This window comes from Amblyomma americanum, chromosome 6 (genome assembly GCF_052857255.1).
Source record: "Amblyomma americanum isolate KBUSLIRL-KWMA chromosome 6, ASM5285725v1, whole genome shotgun sequence".
In the NCBI taxonomy this organism is placed as follows: Eukaryota; Metazoa; Arthropoda; class Arachnida; order Ixodida; family Ixodidae; genus Amblyomma; species Amblyomma americanum.
In genome coordinates this window covers 139,789,027-139,807,069 of record NC_135502.1, presented here as the reverse complement: position 1 = coordinate 139,807,069, position 18,043 = coordinate 139,789,027, and the positions used below count along the sequence as shown (strand labels likewise).

Here is an 18,043-nt window from a genome sequence, read left to right as displayed (position 1 = left end):
CATGACGCTCTCTGATCTACGACCGCAGACCTTCACTGCGAATACACCCCTTTACACTAGAATTTTTTCTCAGCTTCGGAAGCTTTGAAGTTGCAAGCTTGTTGCATTAACAAACTGCTACTCTTCCACTTCTAGGTTCTGCATTTCTTGCTATAGCGTTCTATTTCAAATGCTATTTTTCAAGAACGCTGTATTGATCTTGCAGGAGGCGAATACCAGGAAAGCTCTTGTTGACCCTGCTGCTGAGGGTCTTAATGGCGCTCAGTTCATTTGTTTAAGAGCTGCTGCCTTGGCGGCTTTGCTTACACGCATGTGAAAAATAACCAGATTTGGTAAAGTACAGCAGTTAGGCCTTAGGTGGAGCAGTCGCAGGGCTTGTGCACCTTTCCACAGAGCAAACATTTGTGTGGCTGCTTTGGTAGCGGCATGGAATTCAGGTTCCTCACAGCAAGTAGTTCTGCTACTTCGTCTTTTATACTTTCACCCGGTTTGCACTTCAAGCTTGGGCTCTTGCATGTCTTCCATGTGTTGAGTATAAATTTGTTTTTATGTCACAATTGTAATGACAAAGAAGTGCCCATGTGGCAGCGGTACTGCTCTCGGCGAGCGCGTGCTTCGGGTTGGTGCTGCTGGAACCATTGACTGTCTGTGAACGCTGTTCTGCGCTTTGTACTTTCTGTCCGGAAAACCCATTGCACAATCATTAATTTCAAATATCCCTTTTACAACAAAACGAGACGTTCCCAATTGCCTACAATGATGAAATTCCAGATCACTGCGAAGTTTTGTTTTCTGGCTTGCCAACAGAGGTGTGTTATGAATCAGTTATTAAATTTCTTACTTTTTTTTTTGGCTGTATTGAGGTAAAAAAAAACATGAGTGTATTCTTTTCATTTGGTTTGCTTTCAAGACGGTGTAGAACGGTCGAACCTTCAGCTGTCACACTGGAGCCTTCTTTTCAAGGAACGATGCTCGAGTGGTTTGTTGTGCATTGTCGCTCTCTCTCGTCTCTGTTCAAAGTGGGAGTTGGTTGTTGTCATAGTATGGTGCAAAAGGTCGATTCTTTAGGTCTGAAATGGGCTTCCTGACATGATCCACATGCCTCGTCCAGCTCAATCTCTTACAACAATGTTGCATAACGGGCAGTAACTGGCACAGAGAAAGAAGCGAAGTTCACTGCAGCATATGTGCGGAGAGGATTCCAGGCGTTGTTGTGTCATGGTGAAACATACCAACCTACAGTGTGTGACCTGTGAGCATTTTTAATTTCCAAGTGTAAAGGTCATGGTCGTACATAGAACTCCTGTAACTGTTGCTAAAGCTACACAACCTGTCTGCGAGCAGTTGCACTCAATATTCGTTGTTCTCGAGCCAAATGCACCTGGTGTTTGTTAGGTGCCTTGCTTTGCATGGCTGAATACAAACCCTAGATCATAAAGTGAGTCGTCATAAGCCAACACCAACAGTTAGTCGAGATCATTGTGTGCGGGCAATACTGATGTTTGGGAACGCCTTGCTGCCGCAGTCATGGTGGACCACTGAAAGATAATTTATGACCCCAGTAGTGTTTGCAACATTTTGTTTTGTGGGTTCAATGAATGGTTTGTGATATGACTAGGTAGCTACTTCTAGCTCGCAAGTGTTGTAGTGAAATCTTTTACATGCAAACACTTGGACTAGCGGTTCTTTTGATTTGTACATGCAGTTACTGGTTGGCTGTCACAGCTTAAATCTGGCGTTGCATTTGAGCCGGCCTTCTTGGAACTGTACTGATTCCACTCATCGAGAACTGGCATGTTTTGAAATTGTTACATGGTTTGGCGGGGTTCGAAATAGCAGAACGTGGGTGCCATCAGCAAGTGTTTTTTGATGCATGCTTCTTTATAGTCTTTTTTTTGTCATGCCTAGTGCGGCTTGTCACAGGAATGTGGTGGCCATATTTTTGAAGCAATAGATTACATCAGCAAAGCGGGAGGCTGTGGCATTGTATTGACTCAAGCTATGGGCCCACCTTGTAGACGGCATAGGAGGAATCGCATTCTTTAATGGTTTCGGTTCTTGAGTAGGAGGCACTAGCTGCGAGGGTTTAGGTTAGATGAGACAGCAAAGATAATGGAAGGAGTAGAGAGCGGTGTTGGCCTTTGAGCATTTATGTGGTGTTGACTTGCGTGAGCCAATATTGTTGACTTTTTATACATGGAAACTTTAACAATGTGGCCTGCAATTTTCCCTACTGGTTGGTTTTGCAAGCAATGCCAGGGGAGGTTTTTCCTTCCTAGAGCAGCCATATTTGTAGCATACAGCAATGCGTATTTATATGAATAAATTGCTGTTTGCATCCAAAGATCCATATAGCCATAGCAGCAGAAGTACCACGCAACCATCCTACCTGCCTCCTGCTATGCGATAGCTTGTCAGACTTGCATGCAAGGTGGTGACGGGGCTGTATGTCTGTTCCCACCGAGTCATGTGCTTAAAACGGTACATGTGCAAATGAAGTGTAGTTATGTGGATTTGCCACATAATATTTGTGCAAGCATTCACACAGCATTCCAGTTTCATTCAGTCATAGGCACCGTTTATTCTGGTGCCTCTCGCAGCCTACGAAGATGTTCAAGTTTGATTTGTTTTTCAATTTCTAAGATTTCCAATTCCAATTTTTTTTTCTGGATATCAAGGAGTTTTTTCTCCTGCCGCTCTTGCAGAATACTGTTGTGGTCCTCTTGCATCAGCTGCAGACGGAGTCCATGCTCTTCGCGCAGTAAGGCCGCTCTATAGTCGTTCTCATCTGCCAGAGACCTTTCTAAAAGGGCCATCCGCCCTCTTGGAGCCCTGCCAGCGTCACCGGTGGCCACTGCTTCAGCAGTAGTGGGACCAGCGGCAGCTCCAGAAGCAACTGTAGCACTGCTGCAGCCTGCTGCAGCTGTGCTGGAAGCATCAGCAGGTTGCACAGCAGGAAAAAAGAGATTGCTCTCCTGCTCAATTGCTTCTGGAGTTGCCCCACTCTTACCAGCAGCAGCCGCTGGTGACTGCGGCTCATCCACGAGCGGAGGTTCCCAGTCGTCTTCTGTAATAAAGAAAAGGTAAAAATTAGTTGGACAAATCTAAGCTTACAACACATTAGCTGTCTGCCTCAACAGCACAGATTGTTGGGTCAATTGGTGAATAGACATAACGAAAGCTTTATAATGTTCTTATATAAGGCACCACTTGCCCTTCTCGGCACCAAATTGCTGCCGTTGTTTCTGGGGGCCCCAGTATATTCGTTCTGTTTTGTTCTGCCATATTCCTCACCTTTCAGTCTGAATTATGCCTGATGATCTCACTTTATTTTTTTCTGCTGATACAGTAGTGATAGTCACGCAGGCCCCGAGTTTTACACATTTGGTTATCCTCTAACTCTGCACCTGCAGCTTTTTTGCTCATTCAATGGGTTTCTTTTCAATTTTAGTATATTTGCTAGGTTGTTCTCATGCGTGTCCTCTGGCCCAGAGAGCCAGTTATACGCCCTTCCTTTCTTCAAAATCATCAGCGTCTAGAACTTTGTCAATGCCAATGAACGCCGACAGCTTTCACTTTGTATATCCTGGAGTAGCTGAGCTAATCCACTTTCATTTTTTTTGCAAAGGTTTCCTTGTAATGCCTGCCTGCTTGCTTCGCCGCATATATGCGACACCAATGTCAAGGTGAGGCATACAAGAAAGGTGACAAATACTGCAGCCTGAGCCTGAGGGCTACAGAAAACATGCGCTTCGAGTAAAACCTCTGCATTGCAAAACTAACAATTTTCTTGAAACTAGCAGCCAAATTGGAAAAGGCTTTGAGCATTACACATAGGCAAGCTGCACCATTATTCACAACAAGAATGTTGTTACCTTATCCCTGGAGCACCATCATGTACAAGCACACAGAAATATGAAAATTTATTGTGAAGGAGTGCATGCATAATGAAACTGCATTACAGTTGGCATTCGTTTAAAGTGAGGCAGGAATGGCAAACAAGACTCAAAAACATCATCAGGAGAGAATGTCATAATGAATGCAGTTCAGGTTGCAGCACTGAATGCTTGCTCCATCGGTGTCCGACGGTTAACCAACTCCTCGCCTTCCGCTAAAGGAACACAGCATACCACTCACATGAATATAAGCCGTCAAGTCAAAATGCCTTCAGAGTGCTGTCCAACAACATGCAGCTTGGAGCATGTCACCCTTTCGCACTGTCAACCAATGCTGCCTTTATCTGCACAAACATTCAGCCAACCACATGTAGAGCAGCTTTCCACAGTGTTGTATTAAATGAGATTTTTATAATTTGTTGTAGATGAACTGTACAGTCCTCATAGCAGGTTCAAGGCAATAAAAAACATTGAAACATCGTCAATTGACAGTACACGCTGCCGTTGTCATCAAAGGAATATAAAGAGAGGAGTGCTGTTTTTCTACAACATGCAAAGTGCTTTCTTTACCTGCATAACGGAATTCTTCATTGCCTGCTCCATCCACCATTGGCTGCAACAATCTTATAACAGGCAAACTTGCCACTGGTGGCAGGTCGATGCCTCCATCAGAGTCAGTCTAGTTGCCTACCATGGTCATTATGTGTCTGGCAACAGCAATGACTTGCTCACTTTGAGCGCTCACAGTGCATTGTGCTGACCCTCCTCCTGAAAAGAAAAAAGACACCGCACACAGTGAAGCTACTCTTAATTTATAGACAATGCGCCATTAAAATATTTTGTTCATGAAGTGCCACACAAAAGCAACCAAAGGCACACCAATGCATGCAACTGTGTGTTGTTTTCGCTACGTTTTTGTGCCACCCGTCCCAGCAGTGCTAGGAATGAGTAAAGGTAGGTAGATGTATGTACAGCCTTCCGGATATTCAATAGTACCAAGCAACTGTCAATAGCGCGGCAAGTTTCCTCATGAACATGAAGGTCGCCAGTGTAGACACCGTCTGGTCTACGGTGCACCCAATTTGGCTTCGCGGCGCGATAGTATGCGAATGGTACCAACTCCGAGCAAAATCGTCCGTTGTCAGTTCGCTGCTGGCCAGGCGCGAGCCCTCCGTCCCACTGCACTGCCCGCTCATCATAGTCTTCTATGCAGCAGAAATCGCATGCCTTCGTACTGACTTGAATGTAGCAAACATTCTCTGTAGTTTTTAAAAATTACGGAGGCTGTACAGGATACTGCTTGGGCATTATTTACACGATTAACACAGGCTGCATTCATCTGCGTTTGTAAATAAAGCAGAGTACACTGCACCGAAACGTTATTACGTGCCCATTTACGTGTTATCACACTGTTCCTAAAAAAACTATGCATTCCAGTACACGTTGCTTACGCCGACCGAAGTAGAATAATCATGCCCTTATCCATGGCATACAAAGCATGCAGGAACAAACATTTGTAAACGGCCTGCAAGCCGCGCTCACCTGTCTTGTGGCGATCTCTCTTTTTCATCGCGTCCTCTTCCTTCGACTTTTGTTTAGGTTGGCCCAGCAATTCTTGAGCTGATTGGGGTCACGTCGGGTCACCCCGTGATTGCTGTTAAACAGCCCGGCAATTTCCTTCCAAGTGGCGTTTTTTTTTTGCCAGCGACGGCACATCGTTTTTTTTTGCACTATAATATATGCCGACGTGCGTAAACCAAACACAATAACAATTCCTTTTCCTCGAACGTGAACTGAGGCGCTGGTCTCCGCTGGGAGCAGGAAAAGCATGGAAAAAACTGGCTATGGCTCAACTAGGATTGGCTCAATGTGGAGCACGTTGCCAGCCAAAAACGTCAATCAAGTGGAAGCAGCGGGTAGCACTGAAATGTAGTTTTTATTGTTAGCAATTTTATGCAGGTCACTCACACCTAGTGCCTGTTTATGACTGCTGAACGAGAGGCGTTGTTTTATAGGAGCAAAATGGGCATTATTATAATAGATTGTTCAATACTCTCATCCCCAGACGAGCAATGCGCCCTCGCTTTCAAGCACGCGTTTAACTTGACGAAGCAAGTCAGGTTGAGCATCTATGAAACCCGAAACCCAACTTGGCCGTTCTGAAGCCGCCTTGGTGCTTCGACTCGACTTGCCGAAGTTGAGTCGAAGCGCGAGCCAAGTTACATTTCTGCATTCGGGGGTAAGTGTCAGAAAAGCGCATTGATGACACTCAGTGCAGATATTGGCCTAGGCTCACAAGCTTTGTGCACTGGGACAACATTAAGAGCTTTTACAATATTACGGCCAGTAGCACACGGTTGATTATTCTACACAATGGAAAACTAAGCAAATAAATGCTGTCCTTGAATATCTTGTCCTGTACGCTATCTCGTCCGGCTGTTTCTTTCGTGACCATGCTTGTTCCAATACTAATAACTAAATCAGTTATATTCAAAAGAACCAATTTGGAATTAAGGATTCGAGAGACTGATGCTAACGCACCAGGCTTAGTTGTGTTCTGACGTAAGGTGGTACACAAGAGAAGGAATTCACCCAAAGGACACCCTAATTCCTTCTCTTGTGCAAATGTCCTGTTCGGCTGGTTTCTCTACCTGGTACCATTTACCAGCTGGCCCAGCAAGCTACGCTTCTACAATTTCTAAGATTTCTATCACTGCCACGGATTTATTTGTGCATTGTCTTAGAGTACTTATAGTTTTTTTTTCAGTTATTTGCTTGCGAGGTTAACGTAATGAGAGTTGTTTTTTTCAAATATTAACAGTATATGTCAAGAATCTGAGGATATCATAAAGCCACGTAATCATGAAACAGAAGACGACGAGGACAAATTGTGTGTCTGTGCCTGTGGGCGAGTCAGCCATCTTTTCCGAATGCAGTCTTCACTGCTGTGCCAGTGCGACTGTGGAAAATTTCGTTACACTCTATGGTGGTGGGCTGCTGAGTAAATTCCAATTCTAACGCTCCACCCCCCTCCCCCTGAACGCGGATTTGACTCCTGTCGACAGCACTGCGAGCTAAAGTCAGTGCAAGGTCAGTCCCAGAGTTTGGGGTCTTTTCCCTACGACCAGACCTCCAGCCGGCGTGTACAGAATGGACATCGCTACTCTAGCTAGCAGCTGAAGCTCACCCGTTAAGTTCCTGCTCCTCCAGACGCGAACGCCGCCTACCTTCCATGGAGGGGTTCGAGGACGCGGAGGACTGGCTCAACGAATTTTAACGCGTCGTCAGGTGCAACGGCTGGGAATGCGGAGCGGAAGCTCCACAATGTTTACTTCGCTCTCGACGACTCAGCGCCGACGTGGTATGAAAACCACGATTCAATGCCACGTTATAGGGAGTGGTTTCGTAGCTAACAACGACCGTCGGGAAGATCCCGAGTCTTCGCAGCAGTCCAGGAACCAGCGACCAAATGAGAGCGTTTTGACGCACCATAAAGACATGTCCCGCATGTTCAAAACAGCGGATCCGAACATGCCCGAGGACAAGATAGTGCGCCACCTGATGCGTGGCATCAAGCTGGGAGTACTCACCGGGCTTGTGTGTAACTCACCTGGCACCACTGCGGAATTACAAGCGGAGGCCACCACTATCTATAACACCCTGCAACAACGCGCTTCCTCATACAACCGCGGCGTCAACACCTTGTCCCCATACGTCTCGGCGCCAAACTGCAGCGGCTCCGCCGACACCCTGAGGGAGCCCGTCCGGTTTGTCGCGAGAGAAGAGCTACGCAAAATACATCTCCCTCCACAGCCTCCGGCGCCGCAGTTTCCATCGTTAACGTTAGTTATTCGAGACAAAATGATGGAGGTAGTTTCTCAACCGGTTGCGCCTGCTGTCATACCACAGGCGCTCATCCTGCAGACGTACGCGTTGGTGCTCCGGCTGAACAGAACCCACAGCTCCTCTGGCGCTAACATTCCTGCGTTCCAGTCGAGCCTCCCACGTGTCACTCTGCTGACCGAAGCAAGACTCCGGAAGACTGACGTGTGGCGGGCGCCCGACCACCGGCTCTTTTGTAACCACTGTAGCCAAGCTGGCCACATGTTATAGGTGTTTCCTTATCGCCGAGTGTTCGCAAGTCGATTATCGAAAGTTTTCGTTAGGATGTGCATAGCTGCATCGTGAATACTGTGGCTTTAACGTGGTGATCACAACGGAAATAGTACTGAGGAAATAATGAAATCAGGCATGAATGTCATGGCTGTTGATATTTTTAAAATCAATACTTTCTAGTAAATGACAGCCTTGTCAATAGTCCAGAAGAATGAAAACAATAGGGCGGTTATATCAACCGCAATTCAGATTTAAACGCGGAAGAAACAAAGAAAGACGTAAAAGCACCAGCACAGACGTCTATGTTATGGTTAAGTTAAGCATGATGAATAATGGTTGGATCCACATGAGTAATGTATTTTCTTGATTTGATAGCGTTCGTGACATTGAGTGTTTACAGCAAGAGTATTTATTCGGGGAATTCATCCTTTGATAGATCGATAGCAAAGGTCTATCCTTATATCCTCCGTAAAATTGCATATATATGAAAATTAATTGATTCTTTAATTCGTTGATTCATTCATTAAACTATCAATAATAGGTTTCTACAGGTTTAATGGGTTCTATCAACTATAGTGTTTTCGTTAGACAGCCTCGCGCGACCGGAGGTGCGCCGTTGCAACACTAGGCGAGACACCGATAGCCTGCGCATTGCCTATAGTTTCTTGACTTATAGGGGACAAGCTGGAACGGAGATGCTCAGCTGCTCGAGGAGGGTCTGATGATGCCAAGTTGCAGCATGTGTTCGAATTCTGCACCAGCCTCCTCGAGTTTGGAGCCAGGTGTTATGGGCTTCAGAAGGAAGTAGGTGCTGGTGTCTTAATTTGATGCCAAACGTAGTGGAAGCAGGATTCTGTCCAGTCCGGTGGTGATGTCAACTACGGAAATTCTAACTGCAGCGCATGAGGGTGGTACATCAGTAGTTTCGCGCACTCGAATGCCTCGAATAGAGAGATGAATTGCGGAGTCAAGTAGGCACTTTCGCATGCCAACGAGGAGGAGACCATGTTTGGCTAAAAAATTAGCATGCTCCCGGGCAACAAGAACAGTTGCTGCTGTTGATGCACATTAGGCAGTTGAAGACAGATACGGAGAGCTTGCGCTTGTACACTTTGAAGAGTCTTGATATTTGTTTTTCTAATGGAACTGAATATCGGAAGACTGCACCGCATGTAGCCCAGAAATAGGGAACGGTACAGTTGTGGCATCGAGCGCACTGATGCGCCCCAGGACTTTCCCACGAGGAAGGAGAACACGTGGACAATCGAAATTAGTCTCTCATGTCGTAGATATGTGGAATCCACGAGAGGTTCCTGTCGATGGCAACACCAAGGAATCTGTGGCTTCTCTCATAAGGAATGGCTTCGCCATTGATGCGAATGGTGTAACGTGACATTATTTTGCGTGTGAACGCCACAAGTGAACACTTTTCGGTCGAAATGTTCAGGCCCTGCAAGCGAAGATAAGATGTCAATATCGATGCCGCTTTTTGAAGTCTTGCACGAACTTGAGAACGGGTCACCCCTGATGCCCAATTACAGATGTCGTCTGCATATACCGAGATCTGATCAGATTGTGGCAATACGTCGACCAGGCCGATAAGAGCAAGGTTGAAGAGAACTGGGCTCAGTACTCCACCCTGAGGGACTCCGCGCGAATTTCAGTGTAAGGACGTTGGTCCGTCCGCAGTCAGGACAAAAAACGACCTCTCTGATAAATAGCTGCGTATCCAGCTGAACGTGCGGCCTCCGATCTCAGCAGCTTCCATTGCGTCCAAAATGGCCTGATGCGTCACGTTGTGGTACGTGCCCTTGATATCCAAAAACAATGGTCAATCTTTTCAAACTTTTGCTGTGGTGCACCGACGTTACAAGGTCAATCACGTTGTCGATAGAAGAGCGGCCCCGTCGGAACCCAGACATGAAGGTTGGATAAATCTGATATCGCTCCAAGTACCATTCCACGCGTGTGAGCAGCATTCTTTCCATGAATTTGCCGATGCAGCTGGCGAGTGCAATTGGACGGTATGATGAAAGGTCGAGCGGTGATTTCCCCGGCTTAAGAAGTGGAACCAGACAACTGGTCTTCCAATCATGAGCAACTATGCCAGTAGTCCATGACTTGTTATAAGTGTCCAAAAGAGCCCGTCGAGCTTCTTGGCCAAGGTTGGCAAGTGCGGACTACGTCACACCATCGAGCCCTGGTGATGATGACCTTTTACAACAAGCCAGCGTAGCATCAAGTTCTTCCATGGAGAATAGTGCATCCATCCGAGAATCCCGTGAGGGTGGAACATTGTTGCAGTGCAGTGTTGCGCCTGGATTCGGACGGCCTGTTATTCTTGCGCAGAAATCCTCGGCTACCTCAGCCACACTGCGCCTTTGGTGGAGCGCTACGGATTTGAACGGGTAGCGCTGTTGAGGGTACGTGCGAAGACCCCGAATTGCACTCCAAACGCGTGACAAAGGCTTCCGTGGATCAAGTGTTTGGCAAATGTCCTCCACCGTTGTGTTTGCAGTGCCTGAATTCTGCGCTGAATCTTCTTCTGTATGCGCCTAGCATCTCTTAGGTCTAGGCTCGACTTTGTGCGTCGGTATCTGCGCTCTGCCCTGCGCCGTTGTGATCGCAGTCGCTGTAATTCGAAGTCAAAATTGGTGTAGTTAGCGACAGGGTTAAAGGGGCAGGTGGCGTGTTCCACGCCCTCCTTAATTTTTTGTTCAAGACCGGTAGAAAAGCCCAATGCGCAAGCAGCCTTCATAAGTAATTTAAAAACTTTCCAGTCAATGCGCTGCCTACACGGTGCTGGGGAAATTGTGGAATGGCCGGTAATAATCAGATAGGTTGGGATATGGTCACTGCCATGGATTTGTACATCCGAAAACCACCGGACGCTGTTGTTAAGGCACTTTGAAACGAAAGTCAAGTCCAAGCAGCTGCTACAAGTCACCCCTCGTATATAGGTCGGGCTTCCGTCATTCAGGCACTGGAGGTCATGGTCAGAGGCGAAGGACACAAGTTGTCTTCCCCTAACGTCCATCCTAACGCCTCCCCACATGGTGTGATGAGCATTGAAGTCACCCATAATAACCCACGGAGCAGGTGTAGCTGCCATCAAACCACTAAACCTTCTGGCGTCGAAACGACTTGATGGCGCCAAGTACACCGCTGTAGCGGAAACATCAGGTCTCGGCTCTTCACTGTCAGGCAAACGTACTGATTGTCATCGTTCGGTGGAACTGAATGTTGCACATATGTAAGTTCACGTCGAATGTAGACGATGATTTTGCTGAATCTGTTGCACGTGGGTGATGAAAATGCCTCGTAACCAGATGTTCGCAAAATTGCCGGGGTCTTCGGTTCACAAATCATAAGAATGGGGAAGTGATTCTCGTAGACGTAGGGTCGTGAATCGGAAATCCGGGACTGGAGACCACGAGCATTCCGTTGGAAAATGAAAGCTTGCTTGAATTTCTTTTGAAAAGACAGGCCCGAAGGAGCCATGATGCCGTCTACAGTAGAGCCGCAAGAACTGGATGTAGCGCGTCCAACACTTGAAGTGCACTATTTGCTGCTGGCGTGCGTAGGCTGGAAAGCAGAGCACGCATGGCATTCATTAGTGACGGTAGCATTGCAATCACTTGCATATCTGGGCCATGGCCTTGATCGTGCCTGTTGGCTGGATCAGTCGTAGGCGCTGCACACTGCCCTGAGTGCGCCAACATCCCTGACGCAGTAGGCGTAGAAGGCTTTGGCAGTGGTGGCCAAGTTGCATCTGAGGCAGCAGGTCCAGCCTCACCAAGCGACGGGCGCTCTTGATTTTGTACGGTTTTTGGTGGAGGCGGACAAGCTGCAGTTGGGTTTGGGGCATTATTGTCAAATGTGACTGCTTTCTTTGACGACTCTCGGCGGCGCGAACGACGTCGTCGCACCTTTTCGGCGGCTTGTTTGTGCGCAGAATGGCCGCGCACCATTTGCTTCAGTACCGCCCGCTCGGTTTTTAGAAGGGGCAGTCTTTCGAGGAAGAGTCATGAGGGCTGTGGCAGTTGGCGCACTTCAAGGTAGTCGCGCGGCAAACATCACCGCTGTGTGACTCGGAGCATCGCGGGCACACGATGGAGTTGATGCAGACGCCGCTCACGTGGCCGATCCTCATGCACTTCCTGCATTGAAGGGGCTTAGGCACAAAAGGTCGAACTGGATGACGAAAGTGCCCAACCTTCACGTACGATGGTATGCAGTCACCCTTGAATGTCAGCTTGATACATGTAGATCTTCCTAACCGCTGCACTTGAATGATGGAAATGCCGTTGGTTGCCGGCTTGATCAACATGGGTAAATCTGCATCACAGATGGCGATGTCGACGTTTTAGATTACGCCAGCCGTAGTGCCGCTGTCCTGGAGAATAAGGGGGCGTACACTGATGTTGCCGAGTTTTGTGATTGTGGTTAAATTCTCTAGGGAAGTTCGCTCCACCACATCAATAGAAATGACGTTTTTGAACGGGCTGATTCTGACATCTTTTATGCCTCCCGGCACAAGGCTCTCCAGAGTTGACTTGCCTGTTCAGTAGGTTCAAGCTGTCCGTTGACTTCAACGGCACAAACAAGGGTGTATGCGCTGAGGAGCTTCGCGCCGTGATGATCGTTGGCGTTCTTGATGAGGACACAGTTGACGTGCTCGATGAGGTTGATTCGGCTTGTCTACGCAGTCTGCGCTTGGCCTTCTTGCCAACAACCGATATGAAACCGTCGTCGGCTGAGGACGAGGATTCTTCACTTGAACACCGAATAAACAACAGTGCCCTGGCTGCTCGAGTCACTCTGGCGGTGCAGGTGCTTCCTCTGGGCGGCTCCTGCCGACCCACCGGGTTCCAATAGAGGCACAGCAGCGTCCACTTCCATCGCCGTGGCAAAAAGGGAGCGGCGCCTCCCTGATTATAGCACAAATTACCAAAAAATTGCACAGACGTGAAGGCAGCGTTCTGATACAGAACAACTTCGTCTTCTTCTTTCCCTGTTGTTCAGGAAGTGACGCTGCATAATTCACCCTGCCTGCAAATCCTCTCATTACCCTCGCTCCCTCCCCCCCCCCAGTAATCTCCTGCATGTTCTTTTGGATGGTGTTCCGGTCACTGCCCTCATTGATACCAGCGCCCAAGACTCTGTTCTGAGCTCCTCTCTGCGCCACCACCCGAAGAAATTTATAACTGTTGCCGCCAAGCCCACCGTTCGCGTCGGCGTTGAGAGCAGTGGTGCCGTGACTTAAATGTGCACTGCTGGAGTCAGCATTGACGGTCCTCATGTTCTTGTTCTGTTTACCGTCCGGAACAGTTGCTCCAGGAAGTGATTCTTGGACTTTGAATTTTAACTGCCAATTCAACCCTTAGCTACTGTTCTTCTGGTCTACGACTAGATCTGCTTATCTGCTCTGACCACTCCAAGTGCTGCTCTAGCCTTCACTGCACAGAGTTTGCTCGTCTGCAGCCTCAAGCTGCCGTTTACATGTCACGTAGTGGTGACGGCAGTCGAAGCAGCGATGAAGACGGACGAAAGGGTCTTGTAAAAGAACTGTGTATTGGGCTGACTTGCACCCAAAATGGACTGAATCACTCGGCGGCGGCGAAGCGACAAGCGTGCTCGGCGGTCGTCGAACAGAATGCCCGCCGCTGTCGGCCGTGCTCAATTTAAAGCTGATAGCGAACATTCGAGATAAAGGGCGCAAAGATACTAGAACATTCCGGAACAACGTAGAATCAGCTTTGCCTGGCTGCGATCAATCGAGATAAATCTAGTCGCGTCTTGCGTCGCAAACAAAGCGATAAGGTGGTGTCGCGGCAGATTTGAAAAACGAACAAACACTGGAAATATTCGCGGCATTACTCCCCTCTCAAAGAAGCATCGACCCGATGCATTAAAACAAGTAATGCGACTAGTAAGGGAAAAAAACGGATCTTGCGAAAATAGAGCATGGAAATGCAGCGGCCTTTAGCGCGCATAATACGGCTTCAGACGGACTACATGGACAACTTCTGGTCGTACGCGGCGTCGCTGGGATGCAGTCATTGCGTCAGGGATGACTTCATAATCCAGTTCACCCAGCCGACGAAGAACCTTGTACGGACCGAAATAGCGGCGCAAAAGCTTTTCACTCAATCCACGGCTGCGAATGGGTGTCCACACCCAGACTTGGTCTCCTGGCTTGTATTCCGCGTTGCGTCTTCGTAGGTTGTAGCGTCTGGCGTCGGACCGCTGTTGATCTGATCCGTAATCGGGCAAGCCTTCGAGCTTCTTCTGCGCGTTGAAGGTAGGCGGCAACGTCGACGTTCTCTTCTTCTGTACCGTTCGGCAGCATGGCGTCTAGCGTGGTCGTGGCATCCCTGCCATGGACGAGCCTAAAAGGCGTCATCTGGGTGGTCTCCTGCACTGCGGTGTTGTAGGCGAAGACGACGTAAGGCAGGATGACATCCCAGGTTTTATGTTCGGCATCGACATACATAGCGAGCATATCGGCGATGGTTTTGTTCAGGCGCTCGGTCAGTCCGTTGGTCTGCGGATGGTATGCAGCTGTCCTCCGGTGGCTGGTTTGGCTGTAGCGCAGGATGGCTTGCGTGAGTTCCGCCGTAAATGCTGTTCCTCTGTCCGTGATGAGCACATCGGGGGCACCGAATCGAAGAAGAATGCACTCCACGAAAAATTTGGCCACTTCTGCTGCTGTTCCGTTCGGTAGGGCTTTCGCCTCGGCGTAGCGGGTCAGGTAGTCGGTCGCTATGATGATCCACTTATTTCCAGATGTTGACGTTGGAAAAGGGCCAAGCAAGTCCATGCCAATCTGCTGAAAGGGCCTTGAGGGAGGTTCAATGGGGTTCAGAAATCCTGCTGGTCGTGTGGGAGGAGTCTTTCGTCGCTGACAATCTCGGCATGTTTTCACATAGTGTGCGACATCGGCAGACAGTCGGGGCCAGTAATACTTGTCTTGAATGCGGCGGAGGGTGCGAGTAAACCCGAGATGTCCAGCTGTCGGCTCGTCGTGTGAAGCCTGTAGAACTTCTTCGCGGAGACAAATAGGTACAACAAGGAGGTAGGCTGTTTTGTTCGCTGTAAAGTTCGTCTTCACTAGGACCTCATTCTGCAAACAGAAGGAAGACAGTCCTCGCTTGAATGAAGCGGGGGATGAAGAAACCTTGCCTTCCAGGTACTCGATGAGGCCTTTTAGTTTGGGGTCCGAGCGTTGCTGCTGAGCAAAAGAGCTTGCGCTGATGGGTCCCAGGAAGGCGTCCTCATCGTCGTCCAGCGGCGGTGCATCTACAGGGGCTCGTGAGAGGCAATCGGCGTCAGTGTGCTTGCGTCCGGACTTGTAAACGACGGTGACGTCAAACTCCTGGAGACGCACACTCCATCGAGCGAGTCGGCCAGAGGGATCCTTCAAATTGGCAAGCCAGCAGAGCGCGTGGTGGTCGCTGACCACCTTGAACGGCCGTCCGTAGAGGTAGGGGCGGAGTTTCGACGTAGCACAGATGATGGCAAGGCACTCCTTCTCAGTGGTCGAATAGTTAGCCTCGGCCTTGGAAAGGGAACGGCTAGCGTATGCGATGACCTTCTCCAGCCCGTCACTTTTTTGAACGAGAATGGCGCCTAGTCCCACGCTGCTTGCGTCGGTATGAACTTCAGTATCGGCGTTTTCATCAAAATGCGCAATGATCGGTGGGGACTGTAAACGACGCTGAAGTTCCTTGAAGGCTTCTGCTTGCGGCGCTTCCCATTTAAACAGCACGTCTGCCTTCGTCAGTTGGGTCAAGGGCTCGGCGATGCGCGAAAAGTTTTTCACAAATCGTCGGTAATATGTGCATAGTCCGAGAAATCTGCGCACTGCTTTCTTATCGGCCGGCGGTTGAAACTGTTCAGTAGCAGCTGTTTTCTGCGGGTCTGGGCGTACTCTTTCCTTGCTAACGATGTGGCCTAGAAACAGCAGCTCTTCGTAGGCAAAGTGGCATTTCTCTGCTTTCAAGGTTAGGCCAGACGACTTGATTGCGTCTAGTATTGTTCGAAGTCTTTTGAGGTGCTCTTCAAAGTTCGAGGCGAAGACAACGACGTCATCTAAATATACCAGACAAATTTGACACTTCAGGCCTGCCAGCACTGTATCCATTACTCGCTGAAACGTCGCTGGTGCGGAACAGAGACCAAATGGCATCAGCTTGAACTCAAACAGCCCATCCGGAGTTATGAATGCTGTCTTCTCGCGATCTCTTTCGTCGACCTCAATTTGCCAGTAGCCGCTCTTGAGTTCCATCGATGAGAAATATTTGGCGTTGCAGAGGCGGTCCAGTGTGTCGTCGATGCGGGGGAGGGGGTAGACGTCCTTCTTTGTTATGTTGTTCAAGCGGCGGTAATCCACGCAGAATCGAAGTGCGCCGTCTTTCTTTCTCACTAGAACAACCGGTGCCGCCCATGGGCTGTTTGAAGGCTGGATGACGTCGTCGCGAAGCATTTCTTCGACTTGGTCCCGGATGGCTTGTCGTTCTCGCGGAGACACACGATAGGGGCTTTGACGGAGAGGTCGGACGTGTTGATCCGTTATAATGCGATGCTTGGCAATTGGCGTCTGTCGCACCTTCGGCGATGTCGAAAAGCACTCACTGTAGTTTTGAAGCAGATTGCGGATCTGGTCTTGTCTGCTCCGGTGCAGGGCTGGGTTGATGTCGAAAGTGGGCGAGTGCTCTTGGTAAGGCGGATCTTCTGCGGAGGGGTCGGAGAGGGCGAAGGAGTCTCGTACGTCAGATATTTCGTCGTAGAAAGCAATCGTCGTTCCTCTGTTAATATGCCGGCATTCTTCGCTGAAGTTAGTCAGCAGTACTTCGGCCTGGCCATTGCGGAAATGTGCGATGCCTCTTGCGATGCTGATTCCTCGGTCTAGTAGCAACTGCATGTTCCCCTCGATGATGGCTTGAGTGTTTATGGCTTTCGTGGCGCCTACGGTCACGATAACGCTTGAACGGGGTGGGACGCTCACTTCTTCCTCCAGGACACTTAGGGCAACGTGATTTTCCCGAGTTTTCATCGAAGCGATGGCTTCGTCCGTCGAAAGCGTGATCAGCTTGGATCGCAGGTCGATGATCGCCTGATGCTCATTAAGGAAATCCATACCCAAGATCACTACGCGGGAGCATTGCGGTAGCACAACAAAGGTCGCAGGATAGGTATGTCCTTTGACAGTCACTCGCGCTGTGCATCGTCCTGATGGCGTAATGAGGTGGCCCCCAGCGGTGCGAATTTGTGGGCCGTCCCAAGCCGTTGTGACTTTTCTGAGCTGCGCAGCGAATGTTCCATTCATCACCGAGTAATCGGCTCCTGTGTCGACTAGAGCGGTGACTTTCCGGCCGTCGATAGTCACTTCTAGGTCGGAGGTCCTGGCTCTTGCATTGCATGTCGCTCTCGGCGTCGGGTCACGGCTTCGTCGCGTATGCGAGTCACGGGTTGGGCGTGTGGTCGAAGCTCCTCTGCGTGGCGTCGTCGATTTCAAGGTAGCTTGCGTCGTGGTCGAGGTTCTCATTGTGTGCGGCGTCGGTGCAGCGAGTGTCGGTTCTCCATGCGGCGTCGCGGGTGCATCGTCTTCATGGGACGTGGTCGGTGGAGGATCTTCGGCGTTTAGCTCGTGAGCAACCTCACCTCCAGAGGTTGCTACCTTTAGTTTCCCCTACGGGGGCTGGGAGACCTTCCTCGTACCGCGGCTGCGTAGCTGCGGCGTGGCGACGCAAAGCGCGAGGTTGACGGCGATGGTGAGCGCGAAAAGCGGTTCGGCGTGTACTCTTCTCGACGCAGGTACTCGTCGATTTCGTGCGGACGCTGTCCGAAGCGTGGTCGTGAGGCGTTAACGGCAAATCCTCGAAGACCTATACGTCGGTACGGGCAGTGACGAAGAATATGGCCGGCCTCACCGCAATGGAAGCACAACGGCCGGTTGTCGGAAGTCCTCCAGGCGTCGCATTTCCTGGGGCTTGAGCGTCGGTCATAGGCTGGGCGGGCGGGGGCTG

The 18,043-nt window shown here is 49.4% G+C and overlaps 1 long non-coding RNA gene across 1 annotated transcript; it reads right to left on the bottom strand.

Moving 5' to 3' along the window:
* Positions 1–2,749: 2,749 nt before the first annotated feature.
* LOC144095004 (uncharacterized) lies at positions 2,750–4,570 on the bottom strand. Its single transcript, XR_013306654.1, has 2 exons — positions 4,467–4,570; positions 2,750–3,067 (listed from the first exon to the last, which is right to left on the bottom strand). It is a non-coding gene; the product is annotated as an uncharacterized LOC144095004 (long non-coding RNA).
* Between the last annotated feature and the right edge of the window lie 13,473 nt (positions 4,571–18,043).